The sequence below is a fragment of the Dendrobates tinctorius genome, unplaced genomic scaffold, assembly GCF_039654945.1.
Source record: "Dendrobates tinctorius isolate UK_male_01 unplaced genomic scaffold, ASM3965494v1 ptg000157l, whole genome shotgun sequence".
Taxonomy (NCBI): domain Eukaryota; kingdom Metazoa; phylum Chordata; class Amphibia; order Anura; family Dendrobatidae; genus Dendrobates; species Dendrobates tinctorius.
In genome coordinates, this window is record NW_027361824.1 from 2,073,418 (window position 1) to 2,092,139 (window position 18,722).

General features: G+C 45.1%; 1 protein-coding gene and 1 long non-coding RNA gene across 2 annotated transcripts in view; both read right to left on the bottom strand.

Annotated features, from left to right (window-relative positions):
* Window positions 1-18,722, bottom strand: part of LOC141051429 (uncharacterized) — a 233,229-nt gene that overhangs the window by 61,651 nt on the left and 152,856 nt on the right.
* LOC141051403 (uncharacterized) lies at window positions 7,208-16,782 on the bottom strand. The gene is made up of 2 exons (XR_012220642.1): window positions 16,385-16,782; window positions 7,208-7,411 (listed from the first exon to the last, which is right to left on the bottom strand). It is a non-coding gene; the product is annotated as an uncharacterized lncRNA (long non-coding RNA).

Genomic DNA, 18,722 nt, shown 5'->3' on the forward strand with positions numbered 1-18,722 from the left:
CTATACAGGGAGTGTCAGGGGCAAGCCCAAGGGGGTAAGGTACCACGACTGCTGGTACCAGGTGGCCGGCTCACAGGAGACACGAGTTATTGTGTCTGCAGGAACGTGCAAAGTAGGGAAACGCCGGGTACGGGATGGTACAGGGCGAGTGTACGGAGGCACGGAGAATACTGGAGAACACAAGGCGTGTACACAGGAGTGCGCTAGATACAGGATAGTGCAAGGCGGGTACACGAGAGCACGTATGGCATGTGGGTCACCCTCCCAGGGCTGTGGTGTACTTGGTACCGGGCCGGTGTCAGCGGGATGTGTCACAGCAGCAGTGACCCGGTCCGTGGCCCTGGGCGTCCAATGTAAAAGGGGGGATTGGAAATGATGGAATGTAAATGAATAGTTCGTGACACCACCTGTGGTGTTCGGCAAGTGAGATGTTGAGCCGATGCTGCATGCAGATCCTCTGGGGCTGGTGGTGTGTTGCAGCCAAGATGGTGAAGCTCCCCACAGGTGGAGCTGTAGCCCCAGGGCAGTGTAGATGTAGGTGGAAAGGAGAGGCACAAGCAGGGTAGAAGCTGGTACGCAGATGTAGCGGTGCTGGGTGCGTTGGCGCCAGAATGAATGGAGGACACCAGGGCTTGTAGTTCCAAATCTTTACTCTCAGTCTGTAGTACACACAGGTGCCTGCCTCCGTGCTGTGTCCTCCGGGTCAGGGACTCAATCAACCTCCAGGCCAGATGGAATGCTCCCTTCCAACACTCCGCCAACATGTGCCTTTCTGAACGTCTCAGCTTATAGCGCCTTTAAGTGTGAAGTACTCCTAGTACGGAGTTACACTGGAGTGCCTCCTGACAGATGTTCCCAAGAACTCTACTTGTACGGCAGACAGCTGTAGCCTGCTTCGGGGACTCCTTACTCCTGAGTCCCGGCTCACTATCAATGTTGTTGTTGTGCCCCCAAGTCTTAGATGAGAGTAGGGCATTTACAGCCCACTACACCACCGGTGTCTGCTATAGAACCATTAGTGTCCATACAACTTCGGGGACCGGGCCCCGGCCTTGCGCTTAGAACTTCTAGGCAGGGTTCTCTTCTAACCCACGTCCTCTGTTCCCTTTTACTCCTACGTTCCGTACTAGTCTTTCCTACTTATGGAAGATCAGGTTTCAGTTCAATGTCTTTCTCCTTCTTTCCTATCCCGTGCCAGCAGACCCAGGTCACAGATCTGCTGCAGCACCTCTTTCCTCCATCCCTCTCCCAGGGATCTTCACTCCTCACTCTCCGACTGACTGACTGACCTCTAATCCTAAACCCTCCCGCTCTTTTATGTATTCTAACTCCACCCGCCTCCCAGCACGTTTCGTGTTCCAAGCACGGAGCCACCAAAGGTGCTCTGCTACACTCCAAGCAGGGAGCCGCAACGTGGCTTTGCTGAACTACGGTGTTGTGTGGGATGCAGGTGTTGGAGCGTGGTCAGGAGCCTCCAACTTACCTGGATGGTGGGGCACCACACCTCAGGAGGAGTTGCAATACGTCTGTGGCGACGGAGCCTCAGGGGCGCCACACGTGCACCGACTAGCACGCCCGGGAGTGAGCTAAGGAGCACATCAGAGCACAGAGTTAGACAGAGCACGTGCATAGAAGCATGCCAGGAGGCACAACTGAGCACAAGGCAGAGTACAGGATCAGAGCGTGTGCCAGGAGGCACTACAGAGCACAAGGCAGAGTACAGGATCAGAGCATGTGCCAGGAGGCACAACTGAGCACAAGGCAGAGTACAGGATCAGAGCATGTGCAAGGAGGCACAACTGAGCACAAGGCAGAAGACCCGAATACAGCATACAGCCAGGCAAGGACAAGGCAGACCAAGCCACGAAGCACAACAATAATCAGGCACCTCCCATAGGAAGAGGTAGCCTGATATAGCACACAAGCACTAGGACTTCCGGGTCAAGTCCTCCAATACCATAGAGAGGACAGGCCCGGAGACAGAGCTGAGAAGAGCGCGCGTGCACACAAAGAACATGGTGCAAACATGAACCTAAGTACGAGAGGTGCGTGTGCACATCCGACAGGACCCCCGGAGCAGCCGTGGCTCCGGAAGAGGTGACGTCGGGACCAAGGTTGCGCCCCCAGGTGAGAGCGGCGTGACAGGCGGCGTGACGGCAAGGCAGAGTACAGGACGGAGCACAAGGCAGAGGACCCGAATGCAGCACACAGCTAGGCAAGGACCAAGCAGACCAAGCCAGGAAGCGCAACAATAATCAGGCCCCTCCCATAGGAAGAGGTAGCCTGATATAGGGCAAGAACACAGGGACTTCCGGGTCAGGTCCTCCAGGACCATAGAGAGGACAAGGCTGTAGACAGAGCAGGGGAAGGTGCGCATGCGAGCTCGCAACACTGCGCAGCCATGTAATCAAGTGCAGGAGGTGCGCATGCGCACCTAGTGGGATCTCCAAAGCGGCCTCGGCATCGGAAGTGGTAACGTTGGGCGCGGGGGTCCAGCCCCCAGCATAACATAGACTTTAGTTTCCAAACCTTCCATCTGCTTTACGCCCAGTACCACATACAGAAGAATTGCTGGCTCCAAGCAGCACCAGCAAAATTTTCAGTCGCATCTTGTGAGGAAGAACAGGGCACTTGGTGTCATTAAGCATCTTCCTCTTACAATGCAGACATTTTGTCAGCAACCTCAACTAAACCACTGAACCACATCTTATAACACGAAGTCAACTGAACGATCTTGATAGAGATTTGGATCAGCCCAAGAGTATGGCTGAGATTTTAGATTCCTGGCTACAGCAGTAAGGCTGAGCTCTTAGGTTCCCAGCTACAGCAGAAAGGCTGAGCTCTCAGGTTCCCAGCTACAGCAGTAAGGCTGAGCTCTTAGGTTCCCAGCTACAGCAGTAAGGCTGAGCTCTTAGGTTCCCAGCTACAGCAGTAAGGCTGAGCTCTTAGGTTCACCGGCTACAGCAGTAAGGCTGAGCTCTCAGGTTCCCAGCTACAGCAGTAAGGCTGAGCTCTTAGGTTCCCAGCTACAGCAGAAAGGCTGAGCTCTTAGGTTCCCAGCTACAGCAGAAAGGCTGAGCTCTTAGGTTCCCAGCTACAGCAGTAAGGCTGAGCTCTCAGGTTCCCAGCTACAGCAGTAAGGCTGAGCTCTTAGGTTCCCAGCTACAGCAGTAAGGCTGAGCTCTAAGGTTCCCAGCTACAGCAGTAAGGCTGAGCTCTCAGGTTCCCAGCTACAGCAGTAAGGCTGAGCTCTCAGGTTCCCAGCTACAGCAGTAAGGCTGAGCTCTTAGGTTCACCGGCTACAGCAGAAAGGCTGAGCTCTCAGGTTCCCAGCTACAGCAGTAAGGCTGAGCTCTCAGGTTCCCAGCTACAGCAGTAAGGCTGAGCTCTCAGGTTCCCAGCTACAGCAGTAAGGCTGAGCTCTCAGGTTCCCAGCTACAGCAGTAAGGCTGAGCTCTCAGGTTCCCAGCTACAGCAGTAAGGCTGAGCTCTTAGGTTCACTGGCTACAGCAGAAAGGCTGAGCTCTCAGGTTCCCAGCTACAGCAGTAAGGCTGAGCTCTTAGGTTCTCAGCTACAGCAGTGGAATCTCCTAGCCAGCGATATTTGTATTTCTTTGTTCCGAAACCATGAGAAAGATCTTGTCCAATACTTCTTCATGGAGGGCAATCTTGTGGCATGCACATGGAAGCTCTAAAGATAAGTAATAATCTATAGGAATGGAGGCTCTTCATCGATTCGTCCATAACAAGCCTAAAAGCCTTCTTGCTGCATAATGGCAATACGCTACCTTCAATTCCAGCTGGTTCTGCCGTCCACATGAAAGAAACCTACAACATAAAGCATCTGTTGAGGTGCCTGAACTTTGGCCCCTCAGTGGTGACTTAAAGGTGGTTTCCCTCTTACTTAGTCTCCAGGGTGGATACACAAAGTGCTGCAGCTTTCTGTGTGAGTGGGATAGTCGTGCAAGAGAATATCACTACAATAAGAGACCAGCATCTCTGACATTCACGTCAGCAGCAAAAGAGTAAAAATCTCCTGCATCCAGCACTTGTTGACCTACGTAAGGTTTTGTTACCACCATTACCTATCAAGTTAGGCCTAATGAAGAACTTTGCAAAGGAAATGGATAAAAATGCAAAACCATCAAGTACAAGTGTTTCTCACAAAATGAGAATATCATCAAAAAGTGAATTTATTTCAGTTCTTCAATACAGTGACTCTCCTCTATTCTATAGAGTCATTACACACAGAGTGATCTATGTCACAGGTTTATTCCTGTTAATGTTGATGATTATGGCTTACAGCCAATGACAACCCAAAAGTCATTATCCCAGTAAATTATCTCCTTATTCCATCAAGTAGTTACATAATAAAGTGCATAGTGCCACTTACAGCCTGAGGGACAGTCTGAGGCAGTGGGACGGTACTTGAAATTTAACAGTGATAGTATCAAAAAATAGTCTCGCCCCAACCAAGTATGAGCACCCCATGCCCTACTGGCTCTTACCCATTGTTAGATGTGTAGGATAACTCGCCACCGAGCAACGCGATGCAGTAATTGATGCAAAAGGAGCCGCGACCAAGTACTGAGAGCATTTACTGATCGTACATTTCAGGAGGACAACATTTCGGATTTTACAATCATCTTTCAAGCTGGTGTTATAAAGTATTCTAATTTACTGAGATAATGACTTTGGGGTTGTCATTGGCTGTAAGCCATAATCATCAACATTACCAGAAATAAACCCGTGACATAGATCACGCTGTGTGTAATGGCTCTATAGAATAGAGGAGAGTCACTTTTTGTATTGAAGAACGGAAATAAATTCACTTTTTGATGGCATTCTCATTTTGTGAGATGCACCTGTATGTTTTAACAATGGTTCTATATGTGATGACTCATGTTCATTATACAAATGTGTATTTTGATAAGTCTAGTGAAAGTATTAGGATGAGGAATTAGGAAATAAGCATAGGGTACAGCACAGGGTTCATAGATTAGGACAGGCTTGGGTTAGTACAGTGGAGGGCACTGCAGTACAGGAGGTTATGTTTAAGCATAGATGAGTACAGACCCAGTTTAAAGGGATTTCCCAGTTGGAAGCGGGTTCAGAGCAGTGAAGAGTGCAGGACACTTGCTGGTAATTCGTTGGTTGGAGAGATAGTGAGATGAGAAGGAAAACAGATTAAGTCAAGGGGGTTGGATAGCACTGAAGAGTACGGGACTCCAAACAAAGCAGTATGGCGGCGGTCAATGTTTACTACAGCCTATGACCCGAATCGCGCAGGAAAGCGGATGCCTTTTTCACCTTCCATAAGGGGAAGCCGGATGGGAAACCGTTTGGGAAGAGTGGACCCAAAAGCATGGCGTGTCTGCCTTGTATCAGTACATGTCCAGAAACCGCTCCCGTGCCCTTACCAACGCGGCTACTGGGATTGTCCACTTAGCAACCGACACGTGGACAAGTGCTTGTGGCCAGAGATGCTACATTTCCCTGACAGCACACAGGGTGACAGAGTCCCACCCTGGCACCGCACATGTGCTCCCGACGCCAAGGATTGCTGGCCCTACTTCTATCAGGACTTCCTCCACCTCCTACAACAGTTCCGGCACCCCCTCCAACTTTGAAGGGCTATCTTAGAGCACATGGTCCACATCAGTTGGAAGCTCTGCATCACTGCCTCATTTTTGGAGTCATGACAGCTCTGCTTCAGCTTTAATTTAAACGTGGTTTTTGCTTTTGGGCCAGCAGGGGTTAATGTCAGTTTCCTTGCTGGCAGTTGGTCTGTTGCTGGTCAGCTGATGTGGACGGTGACCACTCCCACCCTCCTTTACATAGTCACATGACTCATCAGCTGACTGCTAGTAAGAGTTATTCTATGTAGACCAGTCCAGGGCTTTGCAGCTCTCTGGTGCTAGCGGTGTATCTGCTGCTTCTATGGATTTCGTATTCCTGGTTCCGTATCCTTTACTGTAAGGAGCTTGGAGCCAAGTTTCTTGTTTTCTTACCTTGTCTGTCTAGCGTCCTTTCCAGTCAGTGCACTAGCCAGGGTATTGTGAGGTGACAGCTGGGGACTAGGCACATGACAGCTGTGGGGGGGGGAGGACCTGCATAGGGCATTAGGGGAGCTTAGGGATAGGCACAGGTTCTGGTTAGGAGGTGCCCCATCTCCCGCTCCCTACGGTTAGGGCTGTGTGTGTGTTGTGCCCCATCTCCCGCTCCCTACGGTTAGGGCTGTGTGTGTGTTGTGCCCCATCTCCCGCTCCCTACGGTTAGGGCTGTGTGTGTGTTGTGCCCCATCTCCCGCTCCCTACGGTTAGGGCTGTGTGTGTGTTGTGCCCCATCTCCCGCTCCCTACGGTTAGGGCTGTGTGTGTGTGTGTTGTGTCCCATCTCTCGCTCCCTACGGTTAGGGCTGTGTGTGTGTGTGTTGTGTCCCATCTCTCGCTCCGTACGGTTAGGGCTGTGTGTGTGTTGTGCCCCATCTCCCGCTCCCTACGGTTAGGGCTGTGTGTGTGTTGTGCCCCATCTCCCGCTCCCTACGGTTAAGGCTGTGTGTGTGTTGTGCCCCATCTCCCGCTCCCTACGGTTAGGGCTGTGTGTGTGTTGTGCCCCATCTCCCGCTCCCTAAGGTTAGGGCTGTGTGTGTTGTGCCCCATCTCCCGCTCCCTACGGTAAGGGCTGTGTGTGTGTTGTGCCCCATCTCCCGCTCCCTAAGGTTAGGGCTGTGTGTGTGTTGTGTCCCATCTCCCGCTCCCTACGGTTAGGGCTGTGTGTGTGTTGTGTCCCATCTCCCGCTCCCTACGGTTAGGGCTGTGTGTGTGTTGTGCCCCATCTCCCGCTCCCTATGGTTAGGGCTGAGTGTGTGTTGTGTCCCATCTCCCGCTCCCTACGGTTAGGGCTGTGTGTGTGTTGTGTCCCATCTCCCGCTCCCTACGGTTAGGGCTGTGTGTGTGTTGTGTCCCATCTCCCGCTCCCTACGGTTAGGGCTGTGTGTGTGTTGTGTCCCATCTCCCGCTCCCTACGGTTAGGGCTGTGTGTGTGTTGTGCCCCATCTCCCGCTCCCTAAGGTTAGGGCTGTGTGTGTGTTGTGTCCCATCTCCCGCTCCCTACGGTTAGGGCTGTGTGTGTGTTGTGCCCTGTAGAAAAATATATATATATATCTTCTTGCACGGTTGAGAATCAAAAGTAAAGGCAATGTTGAATTGAGGATAAAATAAATCTTGTTTTTAATTATTCATTTCAAAAAGTGATTACAAAAATGAAGAAAAGTAAGTTCATGACATGCAGTAATTATTTGAAGAGAAAACGAGCATTGTTCTTACATATAGTCTTGAGCAGCTGTCCGGGTGTTCGAGAGTCTCAAGGGATATGAGATCTCCTGAACAAGAGTTAGACCGGCTTATATACTATTCTGACCTATAAACTATAACCACATATGGTGGCTTGCCACTATGTTCATAAGTTCTTCCATATTAAGTGAACCGTAGTTATTTTAACAATATGCATACAGTTATTTATGCATTACCTTAGTCTGAGATATTTAAGCCTAAAGTCTGAGATCTTTAGAACCATTCATTATCTCTAAATAGTCACATTTTGACAGCTTTGACTATCTTGACCTATACATTTGACAAGAGAGACAGCTGTGTGAGCCAAGGAACTCAGAATAACTCAGTCACTTCTCTAAAGTAAGCAAAGCCTGTTAGCTAGATTCTGTATGAGAGAATTAATCCATATATTTTTTTATTATAGAAATACTGATATTTTACAGTCCCCCCTGATTATGATTTGAGACATATCATAATCAATCCTAGCTCATTCTCTCACCATTCGTATCACATTCATTCTTTATTCTGAAAACCTTGTATCACCATCTGCCCTGAATGTCATCTGAATTTTCAAACCTATTGTAAAAACAAAAATTAGATCAGAGAGTTATATTTTTTTCGTTTTAACATCTCTCTTAAAATATCATCTTCCTTTTTCATTTCTATCTTTATATTCTTATAAATACTCCTAATTTTACACATAATAATTATTTGATATATTATACACAGCAAAACTATGATAAATAGAATAACAATCGGATTAGACAATACATTCCCTGCTGCCATTTTCGCTGAAGACTGTGACCAACTAGTTACAGATTTTCCTAAATTTCTCCACCAAGATGAGCCTGACATACTCGTCCATTCATGTTCAATATCATTTAGATTACCTTGTTCATGTCTAAATACAATTTCAGCTTCTTTTAATTGTTTTGTCAGCAGATTTAATAAACCCTTGTCTTTCTTTATTTCATTTGTCCACAAATCCCAAGGGAATTTATTGACTTGTGACAAATTGAACTGGATCGGAAGGATTTTCAGACGTCTTGAGCCTATTGACGTAATATTAATACTTCCTTCCTTCTTTGTGAGAGTTTTAACATTTCCCTCAATACAATATAAACCCATTGTCAGATTTTCGACATGTACACAAGATGAGAAGAATGCAGAAACTGCTTCTTTTCCTGACATGACTTGGAAACAAGTTTTGTTAGCGCTTACTGGTGTCACCGGGTCATGTATCATGTGGAGATTCTCAACTCTGGCATGACAAGAAGTATGATTATGGAAACATGAATGATAAATGACTTTATCCTGTCCAGGTAGACACATTACCTTGGAAACAAAATTTAAGCATGACGAAATGTCTAATTGTTCAATGTTTGTACCATCAAATGCAAAATCTGTGTAGTGTAATTGATAATATAACAATTGTGTAGGGCTGACAGGAATTCCCAGAACACCTATAGGAACCAGGGTTTCTTCTCTTCCTGACACTGGAATCAGTGATGTTCCTACACAAATGTTCTGTTCACATCCTAACCACTTATTTACCCACAAATCTGTATGGTTTAACGCAAAGTTATATTCTATGGGCAAATTTCTTATTAGCCCTAAAGGGATAATTCCACTTTGTAAGGCTTGTGCAATCATTTTCAGATTGGTGGAATATTCAATCTGAATTTCTAGACATGTTTTGGCCACTTGAGATTCCTGTTCACTTTCCATTAAAGCTAAAGTAGCATCTTGAAGATGTGATACAGAAGACCCCAATACAGTAGCAGTGTTCAAAACCATCTTTTCAAGGACTTGATTCAAGCTTTTCTGAATCTTTACCCCTTTTCCTCCAATATACCCAATATTTTCCAGATCTGATTTAAGTGTATGAATGTCCATAGTGTTAATTAAACTTCCTACTGTTCCTAATCCCCCCAAAATACCTTCAAACACTCCCCTCTTACTTCTAACCTGTGTTGAAGTTCTTTTCCCAAACCATTGTTCTATTCCCATCTCCATGTTAGTGAGATGTGGTTGACACTGGGGATATCTAGAAGAGATTTTCCAGTTAGACATGTTAAAGGTCCATACCATGGTCAGAAACACTCCATCTCGTAACAGAGGTTTAGTTTGGAACTGATTGATCTGAAAAGGAGTAGATGGTTGAAATCTTGTCTGTGTGCATACATTATCTACTGCTGACCATATATTTACCTTTACATCTCTACATTGTTTGTAGTTATATTTCGTTAAAATGCAACATTGGTAAAGTCCAGAATCCTTAGGAGATGGATTATCTACAGAAAAAATAAAATCCTTATTTAACCATCTCACGTTACCGGATTGACCTCTGTGTATAACATTTGTTGGACCATTTGAAAAACTTCCCAAAAATGATTTATCTTTGGTCCATATTAACAAAGATTCTGAAGGTAGCTCTAACCTCGTGCTGCATTTTAGTAATAAAGGAGACATATTTTCTTGACTATATACTGCTTGTGGTGTAACCCTTACTTCTGGAGCTATAGTATTTGAAACTGTAAAAACTACAGATACCTGTACTTGTACTGGTTCTCTGGTTATCTGAAAATTCCATGTTTTTACCCAATCCTCATCTTCTGTAATAGAAAGAAATAAAGGATCTAAAACTTTCCCAAAAAGTTGTGTCTTTAACCAAGCATCTGTCTTGGATGTTTCAACTTTCCCTTCTGCGATCATATCATTTGTAATGTCGCCTGACCACACAGCTTTCTCTTCACCTCTTATCTCTATATTCCAGAATAACACATCTGTAGGACTGCATTCCCATGTGCCTGTCTTATTATTGTGTATATCATCTCCTTGTAACTGTGTGAACTTCGTCTTAGGTCCTGTGGCTGCGTGTAATATTATGTCAGTGTCATGTATGAAGTGTAGCTCAATACAGCATTTTGCACCAAAACCCATGCAAATGTTTCCAGTAATATCTACTGAATCGTCCGGTATGTCCTCATCTATTAAGCTTTGTAGATTCGTTCCTCTCGGTTTCCTTGGATGTAAAGTTCCTTTGAAAAGTTCCTTCACTTCACTAGTATTTGTTCCATGGTGTGAAATATCTTCAGCGTAGATCACAGTTGAAACAGTACAAAACAGCAGAAATGTGATTCCCATCAGATAGTAGCTTTTCCTGGGCAACGTCTTTTTCTCCTGAAGGATTGGTGTTGAATCCCTTCCATCAAGGACGTGGAGTTTCGTATTCCAGTTCTTATTGGAATCCATTTCTTCCTAAAAGAAATGCAGTATCATTATTTTGCAATATACAGTTTGCATTGATCAACATGTACCCACAATTTTTGTTGTCTGCGGGTATTTTTAACCACCTTAGATGCTCGTTGCACAAGTATCATCACTTGTCCCATGGTTTCGATAATTTCAAAGGGACCTTCCCAATTACTTTCCCAAGGTCCATTCTTCCTGAAAGTTTTAATCATCACTAGAGCCCCTTTCTTGAATTTGGATACATATGGTGGCTCCATTCTCTGCATTCTTGATGCAGCATGTGGAAGAATCGTTTTCAAATTTTCCTGTAACAATTGCAACCATTTGGACCTTGCAACAGCATCTTTTTGTGGTGTAGACAAAAATGGTTCATGAGGAAAAATCAATGGCATTTTTCTTCCTGTCATCAGTTCAAAAGGAGTAAACTGAGTTGTGGCAGAGGTTGTTCCTCTTACACTCAACAGTACAAAAGGTACTGCATCAACCCAAGTATTGCCTTTGTCCAATAACATCTTGGCAATTCTGGATTTTATTGTTCTATTCATCCTTTCCACAATACCAGCAGACTGTGGATGGTAGGGTACATGAAACTGTTGTCGTACCCCTAGAATAGCACAAACGGCTTGTATGATTTTTCCTGTAAAGTGACTTCCTCGATCAGAGGTGATCATTCTTGGGATCCCCCAAGTACAAAAGACATGATTAACTAATGCTCTAGCTGTAGACAAAGCATCATCTTTCCTGACAGGTAAAATTTCAACCCACTTAGAAAAAACATCTACCACAACCAATGCATACCTGAGACCATTTTTACCTGATGGTAACGGTCCAATGTAGTCGATTTGCAACGTAGACCATGGACCATCTGCAGGTGCGATTCGGAGTAGTGGCGGTTTCTGTCCTTTTGGTCTTGGATTAATTTGGGCACAAATGAGACATGATTGAACAACACTTTGCACTGTCTCTTCCATCTTTTCCCAGTAAAATTTCTCTCTGAGAATGCCTAACAATTTTTGTTGGCCCAAATGACCCAAACTTTCATGATTGTATTTTGTGAACTCAACCTGCAGATGTCTTGGGACAACAGGACGCAACTCCCCGTTTAAGTCATGACACAAAACCCCGTTTTCACAAACAAAGGGAGGTTTTGGATCAACCCGGGAAGCAACAAGAGATGAGTCTTTTTCTTGTTCTTCCGCAAAAGAAGGGATATGCGTGTCTGTTCTTTGAACTGCTGAAACCTCGAGAGGTTCAGGTTCAAACACCTCTTCTCCTGTCAGGGCTGCCTCTTTGGCTAGCATATCTGCGGTTGCATTTCCAACAGATAATTCATCATCAGATTTTTTATGGGCCGGAACCTTGACAATAGCAAAACCATTAGGGTTTTTTGATGCTATCCTGAAAATTGTCTTCAGTGTGTCACTGTGAACAAGAGTCTTATTAGATGAATCTACATAGCCTCTTTTTTCCCAAACTGACAAGTAATCTGTCAGTGATCTTACAACATAAGAGCTATCACTGTAGATTGTAATGGGACACTGATCATCTGCTTCATTCAGCTGTAGTACCATTTTTACTGCTTCTAGCTCTGCTCTTTGAGCTGAAAAATGACTCGGTAATTTGTGCTTCACAACCTGTCCTCTGTTGGGATAAAAAATGGCATATCCTCAATAATAGTGCCCATCTGAATAGAATCTGGAACCATCTACAAAAATTGGTTCGTCTGTTACCTCTGCTTTCCGTCTGAAAAGTGATGGACTTGGATCCTGAAAAGACTGTAAACATTCATGAGTTTGTCCTTCATATTGCATCAGCTGAGGAAGAACATATTTGGCCTTGTAATCTACCTCAATTTGTTTGGGAGACAATGACAATAACCAATGAGCAAATCTCTGATGTGACACACCTGGGATATTATTCTCAAAGAGAAGTTTTAGTGTAGAGTGAGGAGTTTGCAAAATGATTTTGTTGAACCCGACAATATGTTCGGTTGCTTTGACTGCAAAGTACACACCTACCAAGTGTCTTGCACAGGTCTCAAAACCTTTTTCAACAGGTGAGAGAAGTTTTGAAAAATAGCCCAAAATTCTCCACTCTTCTCCCTGTAATTGCAGTAATACAGCAGAAACAGATGTTCCCGATGTATGCACTTGCAAAGCAAATGGAGCCGAAGGATCTACTGTGGACAAAGCAGGTGCATTTTGTAAATTCATTTTCAATTGTTCAAATGAGGTTTGCTGTTCATCACCCCAAGGACCAAAGTAATCACTGTTTTCACCTTTCAAAAGATCATATAAAGGTCTGGCCTTATCTGCAAAATTCTCAATGAAATCCCTTGAATAATTCATAAGACCTAAAAAATGTCTCAATGCCTTGTGTGATGTCGGAATTGGTAGGGAAGCAATTGCCTCAATTCTTTCCTGCAGTGGCTGCCTTTTTCCTGGACTCAACAGCACCCCTAAAAATCTGACCTCAGTCTGCATCAATTTGACCTTTTTGGTGTTCAATTTCAACCCTGCATCATGCAGCAACTCAAACAATTCTGTCAGAAGAGAAACATGTGTCTCTTTATCCTCTGTAGACAATAAAATATCATCCACATATTGCAGAATGCAATCAGGCCTCGAAAATCTGGATAATACCTTTGCCAATGCCTGATGAAAAACACTAGGTGACAAATGTGCTCCTTGAGGTAACCTGCAAAACAGATATTGCTCGTCCAAGAAAGTAAATGCAAACTTATACTGACAACTCTTTTCAAGAGGTATACTGAAAAAACCATTGCTAATGTCCAGTACAGAAAAGTATTTGGCCTTTGCATTTAACCTTGCCATCATGTCATGAGTATCTGCCACAATTGGTGCGACATTGGGTGTATGCTTATTGAACATCCGTAAATCCAATATCATCCGATAAGAACCATCAGATTTCAAAACACACCACAAAGGATTGTTACTTACAGAATTAGCCTTTCGGATAACACCTTGATCTAACAATTCCTGTATGATCTTTGACATAGAGTCAATTGATTCTGGAGGCAATTTATACTGACGCTGTGGCGGGGGATCACGCCCCTCTACATTAACGATAACGTCTTTCATTGTTCCAACCTGATTCCTGAACTGAGCCCAAAGAGAAGGAAAAAGCTGTACAATTTCTGTCAATACCTTGTCATCATTAGTGTCAGGCCACAAATGGTCAGATGACACCACATCATTCAAGCAAATACTTCCAACATGGCTATAATCATTAGGATCAATGACTACCGGTTTACAAACATTGGAATCTTTCCAGATCACTTGATTTCCTAGGTCAACTACCCATCCGAATTTCTGCATAAAATCTGTGCCAAGTATATTTTCAGAATCACGACAATACCAGATGTCAATTTCTGTTTTGAAAGAACTAGGTATTTCCAAAATCACATTGGGAACTAAGGTTGCTTTAGTTCCACCTTTTCCACTGAAACCGACAATTGTACAAACTGGTGAATCTGGGTTTAGCTTCAAATCAAGGTTTGTAACACTTAACTGAGCTCCTGTGTCAATGAGGAATACAACATTCTGTCCTGCTAAACTTACTTTGATAAATGGTCTTCCACAGTCATCCAATGTAACTCGAGTCACAAATTCCAATGGATGTGGTACAGGAATAGTCTGTGATTGTCAGAAAGATGAAGGAGATGGGAGAAGACCTGTGTCCTTTTTAAAAGACCTTGGAATTCTATCCCTTGACTCTGTTTCCTTCACTGTCATCTCTCTGATCTGTCTGATTAATGGTGCATATGGTGACTGTGTTTGTCTGTTGGCAGTATGAGCAGGTGCAGATAATTGTAATGCAGGTGCGGAAGGTGTGGTGTATGATTTTGGCATGAGTCCGTTTTCCCTTCCAAGCTTACCTGTTCCTTGTGTACCCATCTCTGATTCTGCTCTCAAAAATTTCCAGCAATGCCACTTCAAGTGTCCAGGTATACCACAAAAATAACAATGGATATTGTTCCTTTGTGTAGTATTTTTACCTCTATGCTCAATGTGATCCCTGCTCTTGGAGATTACTGTGGCTCTAGGTTTCAGCTGACTGTCTTCCTTCTCATGAACTACAGCTATTTTAGCCTTGACCTGATTTTGTTTCATGGATCTCCTTATTCTGTCAATAAAAACTGTTGCTTCTTGCAATGATGGCTGAGTGTTAGCCAATTGCACTGAGGCAGGATCTAAGTACTTGAACTTCTTTACAAAAAATTTGATCATGGATGCTGGCTCTTCGTGAGGCCCGAGATCCATTACCATCCTATAGGCCTGTTCAAACTTTACCAAAAAAGAGAATGGGTCTTCAGAAATATTTGTTTGTAAACTCCCTAAAATATCAACTGTAGGCATGTCTTCTCCGGTTGTAAACAATACTAATTGTCTAAGTCTGTCTTCTTTTGTACTATGTGCCATTTCATTCTCATCATTTAATCTGGGTGTGGTCTGTAATCTTTTTCCCATATGTGAAGGTAACCAAACTTTGAATATTTTATTCTTTTGCTCATCATTCAGATTGTATTTGTCTGTGTTTGATTCAAAAGTGTCCGCATTATAAAAGGCATCCATCTTATCATTGTAATTTGGAATGTCTTTTACAATTTTCATTAGCTGATCGTGTATTTTCAGATTAATGCGTGCTGCTCTGTCATGTAATTTTTTCCGTTGTAATTCTACTGCCTCTAATTCCTCTACTGAAGCATCTGGATCCTGCATATTTGGTACAAATGATGAGGCAGCAGCACCGTCCTCCTGTTTACCTGTTGATCTTGTGTTAACAGAAACCCTCTTTATATCTTGTCGTAATTTAGACAATAACTCTGTCCTGGTATCTATTTGATCTTCCAATTGTTCTATATGTTCTGACAAAATCAAACAATTTGGACAATCAAAGTAATCCCCGTCAGACTCTTGTGTGTCACCTGGTGTGTCAGTGTGATTAATGTCTTGTGTGACAATGCATGTTTTATAGGTGTTAGGTTCAGTTTTCTCAAAGACTAGGCTATTATACACATGAACTAGCTGCATAACATTTTGAAATTTCCTTTGTAATTTTCTAACTGAGAAAAACCTTTTGTCAATTTTAACATTTTCTGCCTCACATTGATTATACAAACTAGACCATAATTGGGCATCCGTATGATTATGAACAAACTTGAAATCTATGTTACTTTTCTTAGCATAATCATGTATAAAATCCATTATATTTTTTCTCACCTATTGAGAGTCTTTCCCGTCAATGGATGGTCCTCTGTGTCCTTATGCAATCCTCAGATCTCCGTCTGGATGAGACGCATGCAGCTCTTTACGATCCTCACCCGTCGTCTTCAGGTTCAGTGTGATTTTTGTGCCGTGAAATAGTGGAATTCCTGAGGAAGCTTGTACAACAGGTGGTTTTTTAGCAGAGTTCGTGCTCCCCCCTTGTACAATCGAGGAAGGAATGCCAACCAAAATTAGCACAAAAGATCAGGCTGGCTACGGCTCGCCAAAATGTAGAAAAATATATATATATATCTTCTTGCACGGTTGAGAATCAAAAGTAAAGGCAATGTTGAATTGAGGATAAAATAAATCTTGTTTTTAATTATTCATTTCAAAAAGTGATTACAAAAATGAAGAAAAGTAAGTTCATGACATGCAGTAATTATTTGAAGAGAAAACGAGCATTGTTCTTACATATAGTCTTGAGCAGCTGTCCGGGTGTTCGAGAGTCTCAAGGGATATGAGATCTCCTGAACAAGAGTTAGACCGGCTTATATACTATTCTGACCTATAAACTACAACCACATATGGTGGCTTGCCACTATGTTCAGAAGTTCTTCCATATTAAGTGAACCGTAGTTATTTTAACAATATGCATACAGTTATTTATGCATTACCTTAGTCTGAGATATTTAAGCCTAAAGTCTGAGATCTTTAGAACCATTCATTATCTCTAAATAGTCACATTTTGACAGCTTTGACTATCTTGACCTATACATTTGACAAGAGAGACAGCTGTGTGAGCCAAGGAACTCAGAATAACTCAGTCACTTCTCTAAAGTAAGCAAAGCCTGTTAGCTAGATTCTGTATGAGAGAATTAATCTATATTATAGAAATACTGATATTTTACATGCCCCATCTCCCGCTCCCTATGGTTAGGGCTGAGTGTGTGTTGTGTCCCATCTCCCGCTCCCTACGGTTAGGGCTGTGTGTGTGTTGTGTCCCATCTCCCGCTCCCTACGGTTAGGGCTGTGTGTGTGTTGTGCCCCATCTCCCGCTCCCTACGGCTAGGGCTGTGTGTGTTGTGCCCCATCTCCCGCTCCCTAAGGTTAGGGCTGTGTGTGTGTTGTGCCCCATCTCCCGCTCCCTACGGTTAGGGCTGTGTGTGTGTTGTGTCCCATCTCCCGCTCCCTAAGGTTAGGGCTGTGTGTGTGTTGTGTCCCATCTCCCGCTCCCTACGGTTAGGGCTGTGTGTGTGTTGTGTCCCATCTCCCGCTCCCTACGGTTAGGGCTGTGTGTGTGTTGTGCCCCATCTCCCGCTCCCTACGGTTAGGGCTGAGTGTGTGTTGTGTCCCATCTCCCGCTCCCTACAGTTAGGGCTGTGTGTGTTGTGTCCCATCTCCCGCTCCCTACGGTTAGGGCTATGTGTGTGTTGTGCCCCATCTCCCGCTCCCTATGGCTAGGGCTGTGTGTGTTGTGCCCCATCTCCCGCTCCCTACGGTTAGGGCTGTGTGTGTGTTGTGCCCCATCTCCCACTCCCTATGGTTAGGGCTGTGTGTGTGTTGTGCCCCATCTCCCGCTCCCTAAGGTTAGGGCTGAGTGTGTGTTGTGTCCCATCTCCCGCTCCCTACGGTTAGGGCTGTGTGTGTGTTGTGCCCCATCTCCCGCTCCCTACGGTTAGAGCTGTGTGTGTGTTGTGCCCCATCTCCCGCTCCCTACGGTTAGGGCTGTGTGTTGTGTCCCATCTCCCGCTCCCTACGGTTAGGGCTGTGTGTGTGTTGTGCCCCATCTCCCGCTCCCTACGGTTAGGGCTGTGTGTGTGTTGTGCCCCATCTCCCGCTCCCTATGGTTAGGGCTGAGTGTGTGTTGTGTCCCATCTCCCGCTCCCTACGGTTAGGGCTGTGTGTGTGTTGTGCCCCATCTCCCGCTCCCTACGGTTAGGGCTGTGTGTGTGTTGTGCCCCATCTCCCGCTCCCTACAGTTAGGGCTGTGTGTGTGTTGTGCCCCATCTCCCGCTCCCTAAGGTTAGGGCTGTGTGTGTGTTGTGTCCCATCTCCCGCTCCCTATGGTTAGGGCTGAGTGTGTGTTGTGTCCCATCTCCCGCTCCCTACGGTTAGGGCTGTGTGTGTGTTGTGCCCCATCTCCCGCTCCCTACGGTTAGGACTGTGTGTGTGTTGTGCCCCATCTCCCGCTCCCTACGGTTAGGGCTGTGTGTGTGTGTTGTGTCCCATCTCCCGCTCCCTACGGTTAGGGCTGTGTGTGTGTTGTGTCCCATCTCCCGCTCCCTACGGTTAGGGCTGTGTGTGTGTTGTGCCCCATCTCCCGCTCCCTACGGTTAGGGCTGTGTGTGTGTTGTGCCCCATCTCCCGCTCCCTACGGTTAGGGCTGTGTGTGTGTTGTGCCCCATCTCCCGCTCCCTACGGTTAGGGCTGTGTGTGTTGTGTCCCATCTCCCGCTCCCTACGGTTAGGGCTGTGTGTGTGTGTCTTGTGCCCCATTTCCCGCTCCCTAAGGTTAGGGCTGTGTGTGTGTTGTGTCATCCGCCAGACTTTCCCAGCTCGCACATGACACTCTGCTGAAGCTAATTTGTCTAGGAGAGAAACCGCACATCACAGCTGAGTTATTGAAAGGAATAACAGACCAGACAGATCTGTGGCTCTCTCTGCTGAACCTACAACCAGACATGGTATTGTGTGATAATGGGTGTAACCTGGTGGTGTCTGTAACATAGTTAGCAAGGCTGAAAAACACATTTATCCATCCAGTTCAGCCTATATTCCATCAGAATAAATCCCCAGATCTCCGTCCTTCTAAAGAACCTAATCACTGTAAGATACAATATCGTTACGCTCCAGGAAGACATCCAGGCCTCTCTTGAACCCTTTGACTGAGTTTGCCATCACCAT